This window comes from Ovis canadensis, chromosome 9 (genome assembly GCF_042477335.2).
Source record: "Ovis canadensis isolate MfBH-ARS-UI-01 breed Bighorn chromosome 9, ARS-UI_OviCan_v2, whole genome shotgun sequence".
In the NCBI taxonomy this organism is placed as follows: domain Eukaryota; kingdom Metazoa; phylum Chordata; class Mammalia; order Artiodactyla; family Bovidae; genus Ovis; species Ovis canadensis.
Window position 1 is genome coordinate 42,664,454 of NC_091253.1, and position 20,574 is coordinate 42,685,027.

At 41.9% G+C, this 20,574-nt stretch overlaps 1 pseudogene; it reads left to right on the forward strand.

The window, feature by feature from the left end:
• Positions 1-4,030: 4,030 nt before the first annotated feature.
• Positions 4,031-5,237, forward strand: LOC138446245 (nucleolar RNA helicase 2 pseudogene; annotated as a pseudogene).
• The last annotated feature ends 15,337 nt before the right edge of the window (positions 5,238-20,574 follow it).

Sequence of the window (20,574 nt, forward strand, 5' to 3'; positions counted from 1 at the left end):
TGTTTCCCAAGGCTTTATCAGGCTCTGCCGAGACCAAGTAATGGATTCCATGTTTTATTTCACACACACACACCACGCGGCCCGTGTGCAGTGTTCTCCCCTCTCAGCAGCTCCGCAGGGCAGCACTGGTCCCGTTTAACAGGCACGTCTCTGCGGCCCTGGACAAGGGAGGGATGGAGAAGGACACTGGTCCAGCTCCTTCTCTCGTGAAAGAGAAGCAGCTGATCCAGCTGCCTTACCTTTGTGGGGTCTCCTGGCATGGGGGCTGAAATGCAGGGCTGATTCCTGCAAGGGTGGAGAGCTGTCTTTGAGGAATGGACAGCCTTCCGCAGTGTTTGCTCCAGAACCACCTGGGAGTAGCTAAACAGGGGCCCTGCTCTACCCAACAGAATATCAGTCTTTATTGAAAACATCCAATTCAGTGACATTTCCGGCTCATAAAATTCAGTCTCCAACTTCCTGTCTGTTCCTCTGAGGGCTGTGCTTCCGGCACGGCCACTCTGTCTTCAGTGGGATTTCACAGGCAGAGTGTGTGATCTGCTGGCCTGAATTGCTGTGAACCCTGAACACATAATCTCACAAAGATGAAAACAGTCTTCCCTTAGTTGGAAGGTTATATTGTAATATTATAGAACATATAGCATCTGTGCTAACGATTTCTATAAGCTATCTGCTGTGATTATTTCAAAAAGGGCTTACAGTAAAAGATCCCTGAAACCTATTTCTACCATATCAGATACATTCTAAAGTTTTGCACAACCAGAGGGCCAAACTCAAGTTCAGCGATGTGTATGTTAAACGGATGAAGTCTCTTCCCTCTGAACCTTGAAAAGGGCTGAAGCACTGGGGAATAATGATTCAATTGGCTTCATGTTGCTCCTTAAGACTTTTGGCATCATTACAGCAAAGCCACATTTGACTTAGGAATAAAGTTCAATGACTGTTTCTTATAAGATTCCTGAAAATTAAAAAAGGATACAGTAAAAGCAGGCAAAGAAGTAAAAATTACAGTCACAGAGAAGAAAGCTTCAGAACCAGGTACAGCCTGTCCTCGGTGACTCACTGAGTAACTGTCTCTGCACATTTATAACAATGGCTCCATGGGACCTGAGCGGACCCTTTCAGTGGCTCTGTCTCAGGACCTAAACTTACCCAATCAGCCTAGCCGCAGTTTAACTCTGGAGTTTGCTGTCAAGATGCAAAATATCTGGAAGGATTTCCACATCAAAACACTGCCAAATGTGAATTTTTGCTCAGAATGAATTTGTAAGTGAGAAGAAAAGATGCCAGATTGGAGAATTTTCAAGAAACACTCTACTCACTTGTTCTCAACGTCAGATTTCTGGGCTGTGGATGATCCTACATAAACTCAACTTCTTATGGATGAAGGACAGACAGTTCCATGAGACAGGCTTTGACTGTGGGGTCCAGGTGCCTTCTAAACTATTAACTTTACACCTTAATGATTCTTTTAGAACAAGGTTAGAAAGAAAGTGAAAGTCCGACTCTTTGTGACCCCATGGACTATACAGTCTATGGAATTCTCCAGGCCAGAATACTGGAGTGGGTGGCCTTTCCCTTCTCCAAGGTATCTTGCCAACCCAGGGATCAAACCCAGGTCTCCCGCGTTACAGGCAGATTCTTTACCAGCTGAGCCAGAAGGGAAGCCCAAGAATACTGGATTGGGTAGCCTATCCTTTCTCCAGTGGATCTTCCCAACCCAGGAATCGAACTGGGATCTGCATTGCAGGTGGATTCTTTACCAACTGAGCAATGAAGACCAGAACAAAGTTAATGTCACATCAAACTATTGGGTTGCTTAATTAATAGCTGTTATTAAAGAAATTAGACATTTATCCACCAAGGAAAGATTAATTCATGCTGTTGATAAGCCCATTTAAACAGTAATAATATTTTACTTTTACATCTTGTGCCCTCTGCATATCAATAACTAGATATGAAGGTGCCATAGGTATATCAACTTTTTGGGAAGGCACAGTTGATTTACCATATTATATCAGTTTCAGGCGTATAGCATAGTGATTCACAATTGTTAAGAGGTTACTATAAAGTACTGGCTATATTCCTGGGTCAGGGAACTTGTAGCTGGTTTATTGTATACCTAGTGGTTCACGCCTCTTACTCCTCCATTCTCCCTACGTGCCCCTCCATCACTCTGGTTCCCACTGGTAACCACAGTTTTGTTCTCTACATCTGTGAGTCTTTCTTGTTATAGTCACTGGTTTTATTTTTTAGAGTCATTTAAATGATATCATACAGTTTGTCTGACTTATTTCACTTAGCATAATACCCTCCAAGTCCATCTATGTTATTGCAAATGGCAAGATTCTTTTTTGATGGCTGAGTAATATCAACCGTATATACGCACCACATCATCCTTATCCATTCATTTGCTGATGGACACTTAGATTGCTTCCATTCCTGAGCTATTATAAGCAGTGCTGCAATGAATACTGGGGTGCATGTTTTTTTTCCCAATTACTGTCTTGGTTCCTTTTGGGATACATGCCCAGGAGTGGAATTGCTAGACCAAACAGTAGCTGTTTAGGTTTTTGAGGATGCTCCATATTGTTTTCCACAGTGGCTGCATGGGTTTACATTCCTACCACCGGTGCACAAGCGTTCTCTTTTCTCCACATCCTCACCAACACTTGGCATTCGTTATTATTCTTTTTTTAATGACAACCATTCTGAGAGGTGTGAGGTGGTATCTCATTGTAGTTTTGATTTGCATTTCGCTCATGATTAGAAATACTGGGCCTCTTTTCATGTGCCTGTTGGCCATCTTTGGAAAAATGTCCCAGATAAACTGAAGATGATGCATCAAGAAGAGGCAAATGAGAATTTTTTTCCATTTTGTCCAGCTCCACTGGCCCTGAGGGGCCGAGCCCTTTGTCCCTGGATTCTGGGTAACACAGTGTACACAGAGGCAGCAGCTGAGCCATGTGGGCAGTGAGGCACTCTCCTGCTGCTGCTGCTAAGTCGCTTCAGTCGTGTCCGACTCTGTGCGACCCCAGAGACGGCAGCCCACCAGGCTCTCCTGTCCCTGGGGTTCTCCAGGCAAGAACATTGGAGTGGGTTGTCATTTCCTTCTCCAATGCAGGAAAGTGAAAAGTGAAAGTGAAGCCACTCAGTCGTGTCTGACTCTCCATGACCCCATAGACTGCAGTCTACCAGGCTCCTCCGCCCTTGGGATTTTCCAGGCAAGAGTACTGGAGTGGGGTGCCATTGCCTTCTCCAGAGGCACTCTCCTACCCCACCCCTAAAGACAGGGCCACATCTTCCCAAAGAAAAACAGACTCCTGTTGGCAGGACCTGCCATGTGCAGTCCTTCAAAGAGGACTTCATTCAGGCTGGAGGGGGCCTATCCAGGTCTCCAACTGTTGTGGGCTGAATGTTCAGTCCCCCTAAAATTCCTATGTTGAAACCTGATACCCGAGGTGATGGTATTAGTGGGTAGCATTTGGCAGGCGGGGGTGGGGGGTGGGGGTGGGGTGGGGTGACTGCAGAGCCTTACGATAGAAGCAGCACTCTTTTGTAACAGAGGCCCGAGACCATGCCATGAGCACACAATAGGCCTCCTGTAACCCGGGAAAGGGCCCTCACCGGACCCTGAATCTGCTGGTGCCATGACCCTGGACTTCCCAGGCCTCAGAAATGTGAGAAATACATTTCTATTGCCACCTAGTCTCTGGTATTTCATTTTTTTACAGCAGCCCATGTGGAGAAGACACCAACCTTCCTTCCACTGCCCCCAACTCACCCCTGGATGTGTTATGCTCCCCCACTTGGTGCTTCTACACAAATGCTTTATCTGACCAAGTCCCACCTGTTCTCCAAGATCAGGGATGTCCCCAGGTCCTCCCACTGCCCTGCACCCACCTCTCTGGGACCTTCTGTACCTACTGTTGTGGGTCTCCTCTCTCCTCCTCAGGGCCTAGTGCAGGGCTTGAGTGCTCTAGGGAGTGGAAGAAATACATAAATATAACTGGAGTGCACTTGTAGTCCCATGGGCTCTTGCTAAAATTCACCATATGGAATATAAGCAAAGCTTCTCAACACACTTAGGCATGATGTCCTGAAGTTGACCAGATGTTGGACATGGGCTTTGCTGATCAAGTGGAAGAGATTTTATATGTAGCATACAAGAAAGATTCAGAAGACAATCCCCAAACATTGGTCTTTTCTGCAACTTGCCCTCATTAGGTGTATAATGTTGCTAAAAAATACATGAAATCTATATATGAACAGGCAGTCCTGATTGGTAAAAAGACACAGAAAACAGCAATAACTGTAGAGCCTCTGGCTATCAAGTGCCACTGGACTGAGAGGGCAGCAGTTATTGGGGACGTGAGCTGAGTGTACAGTGGTTATCAAGGGCACACTATCACATTTTGTGAAACGAAGGAAGAAGCCCAGGAGTTGTCACAGAATGTGGCCATAAAGCAGGATTCCCAGTCTTTACACAGAGACATTCCATAGAAGGAAGGAGAAATCATTCTGAAAGGTTTTAGAAACGATGATGTTGCAGTTCTGGTTGCAACCAATGTTGCTGCACATAGGTTAGACATCCCTGAGGTTGATCTGGTTGTTATAAGATCCCCACCAAAGGATGTGGAGTCCTACATTCACCATTCTGGGTGAACACAGCTGAAGAGACCAGGGTTTGCATCTGCTTTTATCAGCACAAGGAAGAATACCAGTTAGCCAAAGTGGAGCAAAAAGTGGGAATTAAATTTAAGCGAACAGGTATTTCTTCTGCAGCAGAGATAATAAAAAAGCTTCTAGCAAAGGTGCCATCAGGCTCTTGGACTCTGTGCCTCCCACTGCGATTGGTCACTTCAAGCAGTCAGCTGAGAAGCTGATTGAGGAGGGAGCTGTGGAAGCCTTGGCAGCAGCCCTGACCCAGTTTTCCAGTGCCACATCAATAGATCAGCGCTCCTTGATCAACTCAAACACGGGCTTTGTGACCATGATCTGCAATGCTCAACTGAGACGCCAAACATTAGTTATGCTTGGATACTGATTCCAAAGTGAAGAGAATGGTCTTTCTCGAAGGAAAGCAGGATGTTTGCTTTGATATCCCTACTGCATCAGTAACAGAAGAACAGGAAAAGTGGAATGATTCATGGCTATTGGAACCTTTCTGTGGCCACAGGGCAACCAGAGCTAGAAGGACCACGGGAGCGATATCGCAACAGGGGGAAGGCAGTTGAGGCTTCAGGGGACAGCCCGAGAACAACCAAGGTGTCAGGGGACAGTGGGAAGGAAGTAAAAGCTTCAGAGGACAGCAACCAGGAGGTGGCAACAAAAGTAACAAATTCCAAAACAAAGGCCAGAAGTGGAGTTTTAATAAAACATTCGGACAGAAATTTGAAGTAAAGGATTTATTTGGCAAAAACAAATATGTTCAGCAACATGGGACTGAACATTGTTTTTCATACAAAGTTAAAAGCACACTGTATTTCCTTCTGAACCACTTGCCCAGAGTCCATCTCTTTGAGAGAGGTAAGCTTTATCTAAATTATTTAATCTGTGGTGACTGTCAGTTATAACTTTATTGCTACTTCTATCTTGGGTATTCCTTTGGAAAAGGTGTATGGATTTATTACATATTCTAATAAATTGTCTATAGATTATAGGATAAAGTCAAGCATGTATCTGCTGATACTTTTTAAGTTGATCTTTTATACTTAGAAATGTCTCTTAGTAGGCTTCCTAGTGGCTCAGATGGCATCTGGAAGTTCTTGGTTCACTCTTGCTGTTGGTAAAAGGCGACTTTTTGAAGATACAATCAAGACATGGAGAAAGATAAAATGATTGTCAAAGATTTTAACTTATTAATCAGAGAATCCAAAAGAAATTACAGTTGGTTCAAATGAAAACTGGAAGAATATTGGCATTAATTTATAAATTGAAGCAAAATGGAACTACACACAGGGAATGCACGTGTGTGTGCTCAGTCATGTACAACTATTTGCGACCCCATGGACTGTACACTGTCAGGCTCCTCCATTCATGGGATTTCCCAGGCAAGAATACTGGAGTGGGTTACCATTTCCTTCTCCAGGGAATCTTCCCTACCCAGGGATTGAACCCACATCTCCTGTGTCTCCTGCCTGTGCAGGCAGATTCTCTATCACTGAGTCACCTGGGAATCCCACCACAGGGAATAATCCATAGCAAACTACTGGACACAACTGATTTGTATTTCTGTGGACAAAAATCATGGATCATTACCAGTTTTTTGTTTACAAATTAATGAGTTGTAAAATAGCGTAAAGACAGCAAAAGGAGCAGAGAACCTGCCGAATCAGGTTACCCAGACATGTTTCCATCACACATAGCCAGTGAGCTTCTCAGTCCATTTCATAGTTTGTTTGTGTTTTACAATTTTTCCTTTTACTGCTTTAAGTTTGAAACTGTCAAAAATGTTAAAAAAAATTTTCAAGTGTTTTATAAATGGCAACAGCAGGGAGATGGCAATTGAAACACCTATTTCAACCATCAGAAGATGCATTTTTTTTTACAATTTTACTTATTTATTTTTATTTTGGCTGTGCCAAATCTTCCTTGTTGTGCACAGACTTTCTCTACTTGCAGTGAGCAGGGGCTACTATGTAGCTGTTGTGCACTGGTTTCTCACTGCGGTGGCTTCTCTCATTGCAAAGCATGGGCTCTAGAGTGTACAGGCTCAATAGTTGTGGTGCACCAGCTTACTTGGCCCTTGGCATGTGGGATTTTCCTGTACCAGGGATTAAACCCATATCCCCTACATTGGCAGGTAGATTTTTAACCCCTGGATCATCAGGGAAGCCTGATACATTTAGTTTTGAAAGCAGTATGTGAAAAAAACTACTCTAGATTAAGGTGGGGAAAAAAAAAGAAAAAGTGAATTCACTGTAAGCTCAGACGTATCTAAAATAATCAGATACATATGCACACAAGTTAGCACTATCAAAATATTTTATGAATTTGGAAATAATCTAAAATATATTTAATAAATCTTTCTGATGTCTCTTCAAGCATAAAATTACAGTTTGAATGGGAAAAGAGGCTCTGTGCAAACCAACATGATGAGTGTCCTCAAATCTGCACGTTGAATTTCTTAGACAACTGGAAGGAGATGTCAGTTACAATCAAAGCTAGAACACAGTCCAATGGCCTTACATGAAGCATTTGCAGCCTCCTGACTTGTCAACAGACTTTCTTTCTTGGGTTATAAATATTCCATGTGTGGTGGCTGTGTTCCCTGTCAACTTGGTTAAGCTGTAACTATTTTTTAAAACACAATTTAATTTATTATTTTTGGCTGTGCTGGGTCTTCTTTACAGGCTTTCTCTAGTTGCAGAGAGCCGGGGCTATTCTCTCGTTGCGGTGCATGGGCTTCTCAGCTCGTTGGCTTCTCTTGTTGCGGAGCACAGGCTCCAGGGCATGTTGGCTTCAGCAGCTGTGGTGTGGGCTCAGTAGCTGCCGTTCCCGGGCTTTAGAACACAGGCTCAAAAGTTGTGGCGCACCGGCTTAGTGGGGTGTAGGATATTCCCAGATTAGGGATCATAGCCCTGTCTCCTGCAGCAGCAGATTCTTTACCACTGAGCCACCAGGGAAGCCCTGAAGCTGTGTTTTGTGCGGTTCCTTCCCTGGGCTGTCTGGCTGGGCTGGCCACAGGAGTGGTCAGGCGGAGACCCAGGGGCAGTAAAGGAGCAGCCACTCTGTCCGCAGCTGCACCCCTTCCCAGGTGCAGAGCACTGGCTCACCTGTGGGAAGGAGGCAGATATCTCCTTTGGGAGCAGGTGTGAACACAGCCCTGCGGCAGAGGCACCTCCTTCCCTTCAGATCCTGGCACATCTGCTTATGTTCCTGCCTGCGTGCTTACCTGCAGCCACGTCAGTATACTCTCATCTTAACAAGGTTAGGTCTTCCAATCTGTGAATATGGGCTGTCTTTCCATTTAGGTATGTCTTTTTTAGTTTCTTTCAGCAATGTTTTCAACATTGTTCAGTCTTATTTTTATGCTATTGCAAATGAAATGGTTTTCATAATTTCCATTACAAATTCTTCATTGTTAGTGTACAGAAATGCTTCTGACTTTTGTGTGATGATTGTATCCTGCCTCTTTGCTGAATTAGGTTCTTAGTTCTCTAAGTTGTTTTTTGGCATTTTTAGTATTTTCTACATATAAGATCAGGTCACCAGTGAACAGAGATAAATTTTATTTCTTCCTTTCCAATTTGGGTAACTTTGATCCCCTTATCTTGCCTAATTCTTCTAAAACCAATGCATTAAAAGGAAGTGACAAAGTGGGCATCCTTATCTTACTGCTGATCTTATGGGAAAAGCTTTCAGTCTTTCACTACTGAGAATGACATTAGATGTAGGGTTTTCAGATGTGGACTTTATGATATTGATGAAGTTTCCTTTTATTCCTAGGTTTTTGAGTGTTTTTTAATCGTGAAAGGGTGGTGAATTTGTCTAATGCTTTTACTGCACCAATTGGGACTACAATGTGATTTTTTTCTTCATCCTATTAATGTGGGTATCATGTGAACACACTTTGCATTCCTGGAATATGTCCCACTTGGTCATGGTGTACAGTCATCTCACTATGCAGCTGATTTTAGCTTTCTGGTATTTTGTTGAGATTTTTTGCTTCAATATTCATGAGGGATGTTGGTCTGCAGTTTCCTCTTCTTGCACTGTCTTTGTCAGGCTTTGGTATCGTGTAATGCCGACTTCATAACACACATTAGAAAGTGAATGCTGACTTCTAGAGGAGCTATCCCACGTTGAAGGTCAGGAACGGCAGCGGTAAGGAGATACCCCTCGTCCAAGGTAAGGAGCAGCGGCTGTGCTTTGCTGGAGCAGCCGTGAAGAGATACCCCACGCCCAAGGTAAGAGAAACCCAAGTAAGGTGGTAGGTGTTGCAAGAGGGCATCAGAGGGCAGACACACTGAAACCATACTCACAGAAAACTAGTCAATCTAATCACACTAGGACCACAGCCTTGTCTAACTCAATGAAACCAAGCCATGCCTGTGGGGCAACCCAAGATGGGCGGGTCATGGTGGAGAGGTCTGACAGAGTGTGGTCCACTGGAGAAGGGAATGGCAAGCCACTTCAGTATTCTTGCCTTGAGAACTCCATGAACAGTAATGAAAAGGCAAAATGATAGGATACCAAAAGAGGAACTCTCCAGGTCATTCGGTGCCCAATATGCTACTGGAGATCAATGGAGAAATAACTCCAGAAAGAATGAAGGGATGGAGCCAAAGCAAAAACAATACCCAGCTGTGGATGTGACTGGTGATAGAAGCAAGATTCGATGCTGTAAAGAGCAATATTGCATAGGAACCTGGAATGTCAGGTCCATGAATCAAGGCAAATTGGAAGTGGTCAAACAAGAGATGGCAAGGGTGAACGTCGACATTCTAGGAATCAGCGAACTAAAATGGACTGGAATGGGTGAATTTAACTCAGATGACCATTATATCTACTACTGCGGGCAAGAATCCCTCAGAAGAAATGGAGTAGCCATCATAGTCAACAAAAGAGTCCCAAATGCAGTACTTGGATGAAATCTCAAAAACGACAGAATGATCTCTGTTCGTCTCCAAGGCAAACCATTCAATATCACAGTTATCCAAGTCTATGCCCCAACCAGTAACGCTGAAGAAGCTGAAGTTGAACGGTTCTATGAAGACCCTACAAGACCTTTTAGAATTAACATCCCCAAAAGATGTCCTTTTCATTACAGGGGACTGGAATGCAAAAGTAGGAAGTCAAGAAACACCTGGAGTAACAGGCAAATTTGGCCTTGGAAGGCGGAATGAAGCAGGGCAAAGACTAATAGAATTTTGCCAAGAAAATGCACTGGTCATAGCAAACACCCTTTTCCAACAACACAAGAGAAGACTCTACATATGGACATCATCAGATGGTCAACACCGAAATCAGATTGATTATATTCTATGCAGCCAAAGATGGAGAAGCTCTATACAATCAACAAAAACAAGACCAGGAGCTGACTGTGGCTCAGATCATGAACTCCTTATTGCCAAATTCAGACTCAAATTGAAGTAGGGAAAACTGCTAGACCATTCAGGTATGACCTAAATCAAATCCCTTATGATTATACAGTGGAAGTGAGAAATAGATTTAAGGGCCTAGATCTGATAGATAGAGTGCCTGATGAACTATGGAATGAGGTTTGTGACATTGTACAGGAGACAGGGATCAAGACCATCCCCATGGAAAAGAAATGCAAAAAAGCAAAATGGCTGTCTGGGGAGGCCTTACAAATAGCTGTGACAAGAAGAGAGGTGAAAAGCAAAGGAGAAAAGGAAAGATATAAGCATCTGAATGCAGAGTTCCAAAGAATAGCAAGAAGAGATAAGAAAGCCTTCAGTGATCAATGCAAAGAAATAGAGGAAAACAACAGAATGGGAAAGACTAGAGATCTCTTCAAGAAAATTAGAGATACCAAGGGAACATTTCATGCAAAGATGGGCTCGATAAAGGACAGAAATGGTATGGACCTAACAGAAGCAGAAGATATTAAGAAGAGATGGCAAGAATACATGGAAGAACTGTACAAAAAAGATCTTCACGACCCAGATAATCATCATGATGTGATCACTAATCTAGAGCCAGACATCTTGGAAAGTGAAGTCAAGTGGGCCTTAGAAAGCATCACTACGAACAAAGCTAGTGGAGGTGATGGAATTCCAGTTGAGCTGTTTCAAATCCTGAAAGATGATGCTGTGAAAGTGCTGCACTCAATATGCCAGCAAATTTGGAAAACTCAGCGGTGGCCACAGGACCGGAAGAGGTCAGTTTTCATTCCAATCCCAAAGAAAGGCAATGCCAAAGAATGCTCAAACTACCGCACAATTGCATCATCTCACATGCTGGTAAAGTAATGCTCAAAATTCTCCAAGCCAGGCTTCAGCAATACGTGAACTGTGAACTTCCTGATGTTCAAGCTGGTTTTAGAAAAGGCAGAGGAACCAGAGATCAAATTGCCAACATCCGCTGGATCATGGAAAAAGCAAGAGAGTTCCAGAAAAACATCTATTTCTGCTTTATTGACTATGCCAAAGCCTTTGACTGTGTGGATCACAATAAACTGTGGAAAATTCTGAAAGAGATGGGAATACCAGACCATCTAACCTGCCTCTTGAGAAATCTGTATGCAGGTCAGGAAGCAACAGTTAGAACTGGACATGGAACAACAGACTGGTTCCAAACAGGAAAAGGAGTACGTCAAGGCTGTATATTGTCACCTTGCTTATTTAACTTCTATGCAGAGTACATCATGAGAAACGCTGGACTGGAAGAAGCACAAGCTGGAATCAAGATTGCTGAGAGAAATATCAATAACCTCAGATATGCAGATGACAGAAAGTGAAGAGGAGCTAAAAAAGCCTCCGGATGAAAGTGAGAGAGCGAAAAAGTTGGCTTAAAGCTCAACATTCAGAAAACAAAGATCATGGCATCTGGTCCCATCACTTCATGGGAAATAGATGGGGAAACAGTGGAAACAGTGTCAGACTTTATTTTGGGGGGCTCCAAAATCACTGCAGATGGTGATTGCAGCCATGAAATTAAAAGACGCTTACTCCTTGGAAGAAAAGTTATAACCAACCTAGATAGTATATTCAAAAGCAGAGACATTACTTTGCCGACTAAGGTCCGTCTAGTCAAGGATATGGTTTTTCCTGTGGTCATGTATGGATGTGAGAGCTGGACTGTGAAGAAGGCTGAGCGCCGAAGAATTGATGCTCTTGAACTGTGGTGTTGGAGAAGACTCTTGAGAGTCCCTTGGACTGCAAGGAGATCCAACCAATCCATTATGAAGGAGATCAACCCTGGGATTTCTTTGGAATGAATGATGCTAAAGCTGAAGCTACAGTTCTTTGGCCACCTCATGAGAAGAGTTGACTCACTGGAAAAGACTCTGATGCTGGGAGGGACTGGGGGCAGGAGGAGAAGGGGATGACAGAGGAGGAGAAGGGGATGACAGAGGATGAGATGGCTGGATGGCATCACGGACTCAATGGACGTGAGTCTGAGTGAACTCCGGGAGATGGTGATAAACAGGGAGGCCTGGCGTGCTGCGATTCATGGGGTCGCAGAGTCGGACATGACTGAGCGACTGAACTGAACTGAAATGCCGACTTCATAACACCCATTAGAAAGTGTTCTCTCATCTTTAATTTCTGGGGAAAATTTGAGAGGACTGGCATTAATTCTTCCCTAAATCCTTGGTAAAATTCACCAGTGAAGCCATCTTGATCTGGGGCTTTTCTTTGTTGGGAGATTTTTTTTTTTTTAATTACTGATTCAGTCTTACTGGTTATAGGTCTATTCAGATTTTCTATTTCTTCATAATTCAGTTTCAGGAGATTGTGTGTTTCTAGGAATCTGTCCCTTTCATCTAGGTTATCTCACTTTTTTAGTGTACAATTGTTCATGACAGTCTCTTATAATACTTATTTTTGTGTAGTTCGTTACATACCCACTTTTATTTTTGATTTTAATCATGAAACAAAGTAGTCTTTTTCTTAGCCAATGTAGCTAAACATTTGTCAGTTTCATGAAACATAAGCAGTCTTTTTCTTAGTCAATATAGCTAAGGGTTTGTCAGTTTCATTGATCCTCTCAAAGAACCATCATTTGATTACATTGATTTTCTTGATTGTTTTCTTATTCTCTGTTTTTCTCCACTCTAATCTTCCTTGTTTCTTTCTACTAGCTTTGGGTTTAGTTTGTGCTTTGCCTGGTTCCTTATAAGATTAGGTAATTAATTTGAGATTTTTCTTTTTTAATGTATATATTTAAAGCTATTCATTTCCCTGTTTACACTGCTTTCACTGCATCCCGTAAGTTTTGGTAAATTGTATTCTTGGGAAATTAGAAAATTTCCCTTGTGATTTCTCTTTTGATACACTGGTTAAGAGTATATTGATTAAGTTCTATATACTTGTGAATTATCCAGATTTTCTTCTGTTAATGACTTAAGTTTCATTTGTGATAAGAAAAGATACTTTTTATGGTTCTTGTCTTTTAAAATTTATTTTTAAACTTGTTTTGTGACAGATGCTCATCCTGGAGACTGTTCCATGCGCACTTGAGAAAACCGTGGGTGATACTGTTGCTGAGTCAAATGCCCAACTTGTCCATATTATTGCTTGGTCCTCAATTTCTTTCTCAATCTTCTGCTTTATGGTTGTCTCCGTTATCAGAAGTGGGGTGCCAAAGACTCCAACTGTTGTGCAGAACTGCTTATTTCTGCTTTTAAGACTCGAAGGAGCTAGTGATGTAAGCTTGGAGTTTATTCAAAGAATGAGAGGGAAGATGGCCTTCTCTCCTGCCCCACTTTTCCTCTGGTTATAAAAGTGTAGCCCAGTAAGTTCTTGGGGTGGAGCTCTTCTGCCTGCCTGCTCATATCCTTCACAAGAATCCTATACTAACAAATCCACTTCCTACCTCTCACTTTGTCTCTGACCGAATTCCTTCTGTGTTGAGACATAAAGAACCTAAGCTTCATTAAGCTGAGACCAGCTGTGTGGTTTCAGTTGGAACCAGAAGACTGATGATTAATATTCCTGAAACATCACCCTGTGACCTCACCATCAGTCAGAAGAATGTACCTGAGCTGGTCCCACACCCTGAGACCCTCACCCCAGTTGCTGCCTTAAAAACTTCCCTGGAAGTTCTTGGGGTGTTCAAGTCTTTCCAGCCCCAGCTGCTTGTTCTCCTTGCTTGGCGCCTATGACTAAACTCTGTACTTTTCTTCACCACAACCAGGTAGACTGGCTTTGGCGATCATCAGGTGAGCAAACCTGAGTTTGGCTTGGTAGCATGAGGATTAATTTAGGCTGATTGTGTTTAAGGCCCTGAAGACTCAGGAAGAGCCTTTGACCTTTCCCCTAACTGCCTAAGGATGTGGACAGAAGATCTTATTCTACAAGAGTCTTGGAAGCAGTGACAAATGACCAGAGAAGAAAATGTCTTGATAATATGATAAATATTAATATTTTAAAGCCTTTAAAATTGTACTTCTGAAAACTGAGTGGAAAAAATGTTTTACTGAAAGTAGTAATATGTAGGATGGAAGAGCAGTAATTAAAAAGTATGTTTATGTGAAAGGTATATAAGAAACTAAAAATAGATGTGTTAGCTTCCCTGGTGTCTCAGATAGTAAAGAATTTGCCTGCAATGCAGGAGACCTGAGTTTGATCCCTGGGTCAGGAAGATCCCCTGAAGAAGGGAATGGAAACCCATTCCAGTATTCCTGCCTGGAGAATCCCTTTGACAGGGAAGCCTGGCGGGCTACAGCCCATGGGGTCCCAAAGAGTCAGACATGATTGAGTGATTAGCACTTTCACTTTCAAAGTAATAGTCATGAATAAATTATTATAGAATTATTATTAATAAAATATTGTATCTTTTTTTAAAAAGAAGGAATTTAGATATCTAAGAAATTTATGACTTTATGTCAGATCCTCTCTGAATTTCAGAGTTCTTTGTAACCCTGAGTCCTCTCCCTACTTTTAGCATGCATAGTTCATGTTATTTCAGTGGTTGTCCATTCTTTCCAGTTATGGACTTAAAACTTCAAATGTTATCAATGTTTCTAAGAATCTCTTTCATAGTGAGAAAATAACACACTGGAGTAAGAACAAATTCCATCTGTATTATCTTAAGTTTTCATTATCTCCTGTTTATTTAGATTTAAGAATACTCCAGTTGCTGAATGAGAGGAGGGAGAATGCACCCAGTAAATCTGAACTTAACACCATGACACCAATCACTGTTCTAACAAACCGGAGGAGACTTGAGAGCGCTCACCATTGGGGTGCAAGTGCTTACCTGTGGAGCTTGAACAGTCAGCTCACAGTAGATGGTGAAGGATGAATCTACTCTCACCCCACAGCTCTGCCTGGTTGGACACTCCAGAAAGGATGCTCTAACCCAGGGATGGTTGGAATAGGCAGCAGAAACATGCAGACATCCCCCTGGGGGCTGCTCTCAGCAGAGCACAGCCAGCGGTAATCCAAATCACAGGTGATGGGCTCTCATCAGCCTGAATGAAAACAAGTGAGCATCAGGATGCACTTGCAACACACTGCAAGGAGCCAGCAGGGAGGATGTTCAGCTGCAATGTACTGGGAGGAAAGGGGTCCACATAGGAGCAATGGCCGGGGGACAGACCCAGAAATGACTCTGAATCTACACTGTTGGACAGACAGTGAGGAAGCACATGGACCATATGTGAAAGAGCAGAGAGGAGAGGAGAAGACCAAGAGGCGAGCATGGGAGATAAGGAAGCAGGCATGGGAACAGACAATGTGGAACCTTCTAGTCCACTGCAGGAACCTTAGCTGAGGACAAGCAAAGCCACTGTTAAGGTTTTTACAAAATGCTTTTTTATTTTTAAAGAGCAGTCTAGGTTCATAGCACAACTGAGTGATTTCCCATATACCTCCCTGCCCAACCCTGCATAGTCCCCCCGACCCCGCCTCCATTATCAACACCCTTAACAAGATGGTAAACTTGTCATAATTAATAAATGTACACTGAAACACCATAATCACCAAGTCCACAGTTTATATTAGGGTTCACTCTTGGTGTTGTAACTCCATGGGTTGGATGAATGTATGACACAAATCCACCACTACAGAATCATAAAGACTAATCGCTGCCCTAAAGTCCTCTGTTTATCTATCCCTACTTCTCCCATTATTTTGAGGAACCACCCATCTTTTTATGGACTCCATAGTTTTGACTTTCAGAAGGTCAACCAGTATATAACCTTTTTCAGATTACCTTCTTTCACCTAATATGCAGCAATATGCATTTAAGTTTCTTCCAAGATTTCATAGCTCATTTTTTTTAAAGCACTTAATAGTATTCCATTGTCTACATACATCATAGTTTATGTATGCATGCACCTAGTAACATTGGTTGCTTCCAAGTTTTGGCAATCATGAAGAAGGCTACTATAAATATTAGTGTGTAGGTTTCAAGTGAACATAAGTTTTCAGCTCCTTTGGGTAAATATCAAGAAGCAAAACTACTGGATTATATATGAAGAATATGTTCAGTTTTGTAAGAAACTGCCAAACTTCTTCCAAACTGGCTGCACTATTTTTCATTGCCACCAGCAAATAACGAGAAGTCCCATTGCTCTACATCCTCGCTGGCATTTGGTGCTGTCAGGGCTCTGAGTTTTGGCCATTCTAAAAGGTGTGTAGCAACATCTCACTGCTCTTTTAGTTTTTGCCTGTCCCTGATGACACATGATGTGGAGCACCTTCTCATGTGCTTACTTGCTATTAGTATTTCTTCTTTGTTGAGGGGTCTGCTAGGATCTCCAGCTCATTTTTTAAACTAGGTTGTTTGTTTTCTTGCTGTTGAAGTTCTTATATTTTGGATAACAGTTCCTTATAAGATGGGTCTTTTATAAATATTTCTCCTGCCTGTGGCTTGTCTTTACATTCTTTTGACAGTGTTTTTTGCAAAGAAGAAAAATTTTAATTGTACTTAAATCCAGCTTATCAGTTCTTTTATGGATGGTGCCCTCACGGTCCTATCTAAAAAGTCATTGCCAAATCCATTGCCATCTAGGCTTTTCCCATGTTAACTTCAGAAATTTTATAGTATTGCATTATATACTTCGGTCTGTGATACATTTCAAGTTCATTTTTTGTGAAGGATATAAGGTCTGTGTCTAGTTTTTTTTTTTTTTTTTGCATCTGAATGTTCAGTTGTCCAAGTACCATTTGTTGAAAAGACTCTCTTTCCTCCATTGTACTGCCTCTGCTATCTGTCAAAGATCAGCTAACTCTATTTCTAGAGGTCTATTTATGGGATGGCTATTCTGTTCCAATGACCAGTTCTTTTGCCAAAATGATTTTATCTTGAATATTGCATCTTCATAGCAACTCTTGAATTTGAGCAGTGTCAGTCCACCAATTTTGTTCTTCTTTAATATCGTGTTGGCTACCCTGGATCTTTGCCTCTCTAAACTCTAGAATCAGCTTGTCCACAATTCACAAACTAACTTACCAGGATTTTGATGGGGATCACATTGAAACTAGATTAATTTGGAAAGAACTGACATCTTGACAATACTGTCTTCCAATCCATGAACATGAGATATCTCTCCACTTATTTAGTTCTTCTTTGATTTTGTTTATCAGAGTTTTTATAACTTTACTCAGATAGATATTACATGTAATTTGTTAGGTTTGTTCCTGAGTGTTTAATTTGGAGGGTACTTATGTTAGTATTATGTTTTTAACTTCAAGTTGCAGTTGATCATTGCTGATATATGAGAAACTGATAGACTTTTGTATGATAACTTTGTATCCTGCAACCTGGCTATAATCGATTATTAGTTCCAGAATATTTTTTGATTTTTTCAGATTTTTTACACAGAAAATCATGTCATTGGCAAACAGTTTATTTCTTTGGTTTCCAGTACAGTGTTGAAAAGGATCAAGGATTGAAATGGTGTCCCCTGCACTGCAAGGCAGATTCTTAACCACTGGACCACCAGGGAAGCCCTTCCTCTATTCCTAGTTTACTGACAGTTTCTGTCATGAATGAATCTTGAATTTCATCATATGCTTTTCTGTATCTATTGATATGATCATGTGTTTTTTGTTTTTAACCTGCTGATATCATGAACTATATTAATTGATTTTGAATGTTGAAATAGCTTTGTATCCGTGAGATAAATCCTGCTGCTGCTAAGTCACTTCAGTCGTGTCCGACTCTGTGCAACCCTATAGACGGCAGCCCACCAGGCTCCCCCATCCCTGGAATTCTCTAGGCAAGAACGCTGGAGTGGGTTGCCATTTCCTTCTCCAATGCATGAAAGTGAAAAGTCAAAGTGAAGTCGCTCAGTCGTGTCTGACCCTCAGCAACCCCATGGACTGCAACCTACCAGGCTCCTCTGTCCATGGGATTTTCCAGGCAAGATTACTGGAGTGGGGTGCCATTGCCTTTTCCAGAGATAAATCCTACTTGGTTGCAATGTGTAATTCTTTTTATATATTACTGAATCTATTTGCAAATATTTTGTTGAAGATTTTTTATCTATGTCGAAGAGACAGATCACAGTTTTCTGATGTCTTTGGTTTTGGTGGTAGGGTAATGCTGACCTTATAAAATGAAGTAGAACATATTCAGTTTATTTTCTCTGAAACAGACTGTAGAGAATTGGTGTAATTTTTCCATTAAATATTTGATAGAATTTACCAGTGAACACATCTGCACCTGGTGCTTTGTTTTGAAAGGTGAGTAATTATTAATGTATCTTCTTCAATATACACAGACCTATTCATACAGTCTGTAAGCTTTGGAAGACTATACCTTTCAAGGAATTGATCCATTTCATCTGGGTTGTCAAATGTGGGGCATAGATTTGTTTATACTATTCTTTTATTAGGGTTTCCCTGGTGGCTGAGACCGTAAAGAATCTGCCTGCAATACAGGAGACCTAGGTTCAACCCCTGAGTTGGAAAGATCCCCTGAGAAGGGAATGGCTACCCACTCCAGTATTCTTGCCTGGAGAATTCCATGGACAGAGGAGCCTGGTGTTAAATTTCCCTTTAAGTAATGCTTTCACTGTATCTCACAAATTTTGGTAAGTTGTGTTTTCACTTATTTAAAAAGCTTTACAGCAATCCCAGGAATTCCCTGGCAGTCCAGTGGTCAGGATTCAGCACTTTCATTTCCAGTGTCTATATTCAATTCCTGGTTGGGGAACTATGATCCCACAAGCCTCACAGAGTGGCAAAGAAAAAAAAAAAAAAGCTTTCTCACAATCACTATCAAAACACCAATGGTGTTTTTCACAGAACTAGAATAATTCTAAAATTTGTAGAGAAACAATAAAGACCTTGAATAGCTAAAGCAATCTTGAGAAAGAAGAACAGAGCTGGAGGCAGCATGCTTCCAGCCTTCAGACTACACTACAGAACTACATTAATCAAAACAGTATGATAGCATCATTCAGTCCTCACCCCTCAGCTGATTATGAGGCAGCTGAGATCTACAGAGGCCCGCACAGTCAGATAATGCTGAAGACAAGAGCTAGTCCAGATCTAACAACTCCCATTAGATGAGCTGTGTGGAACATTCCCTTTCTCCTGGACTGTCTGCTTCCTCCTCCACCCCTAACCCAGGGTGCACAAGGTAAAACCACTAACAAACACCACTGGCTTACCAGGAGGCTGATGTACAGATGCTTCATCCCTGCCGCCGCGCCCCCCCCCCCCCGCCCCCGCCAAAAAACCATAAACAGGATGAAATGGGCACAAACATCAGGCACATAAATCAATGGGACAGAAGAGCCAGTAATAAAGCCATGCACTGAGGGTCAATTAATCTACAACAGAGAAGGCAAGAATATAACTACTTATTGTTATTGTACATTAGCTCATCTTATAATAACCATTACCATACGTCAAAAAAGTTCACTGACTACCAAAATATATGGAGACAGAATAGCACACATCTAAATAACAGCAGAGGCAAAGATAAAAAAATCTCAAGAGAAATTTACAAAATTTATTTTAAATTTAGGCAGAGTTGATTTACTAGTTTCAGGTGTACAACATAGTGATTCTAAATTTTTATGTTATACTCCATTTTAAGTTATAAAACATTGGCTATATTTCCTGTCCTGTTCTTGTAGTCTATGTTATACATAGTAGTTTGTACCTCTTAATCCACTCCCCCTATCTTGCCCCTCCTCCTTCCTTCTTACCACTGGTAACTACTAGCTTATTTTCTACATCTGAGAGTTTGTTTCAGTTTTGTTATATCTATTTCCTTGTTTCATTTTTTAGATTCCACATAGAAGTGAAAACATCTGAGTATCTGTCTTTGTCTCACTTCACTTAGTACCCTCCAGGTCCATACTCCTTCTTGACAGTGGTCAAATTTCATTAAAAAAATGATTTATTTGGCTGTGTCAGATCTTAGTTGTGGAGAAGGAAATGGCAACCCACTCCAGTGTTCTTGCCTGGAGAATCCCAGGGACAGAAGAGCCTGGTGGGCTGCGGTCTATGAGGTCGCACAGAGTCGGACACGACAATGTGACTTAGCAGCAGCAGCAGGCCTTAACTGTGGCCCAGGGGCTCTAGAACACGTGGGTTCAGTACTTGCAGCACACAGGCTTAGCTGCCCCTCAACATTTAAGATCTTAGTTCCCTGACCAGAGATTGAACTGCATCTCCTGAATTAGAAGGTGGATTCTTAACCACTGAACCACCAGGAAACTCCCATAATCTCATTCTTTCTAAAGGGTAATATTCCATTGCACACATATTCTGCATTTTTATCCATTCATCTGTTGATGGACACTTAGGTTGCTTCCATATCTTGGCTACTATAAAGAGTGTATTAGTTTCCTATTGCTGCATAACATATTATCCCAAAATGTCCTTGCTCGAAACACTTAACCATTTGTTATCTCAATTTTTAAGGGTCAGGAAAGGGGTGACCAGATGGGTTCCTCTGTCTCAAGGTCTCTAG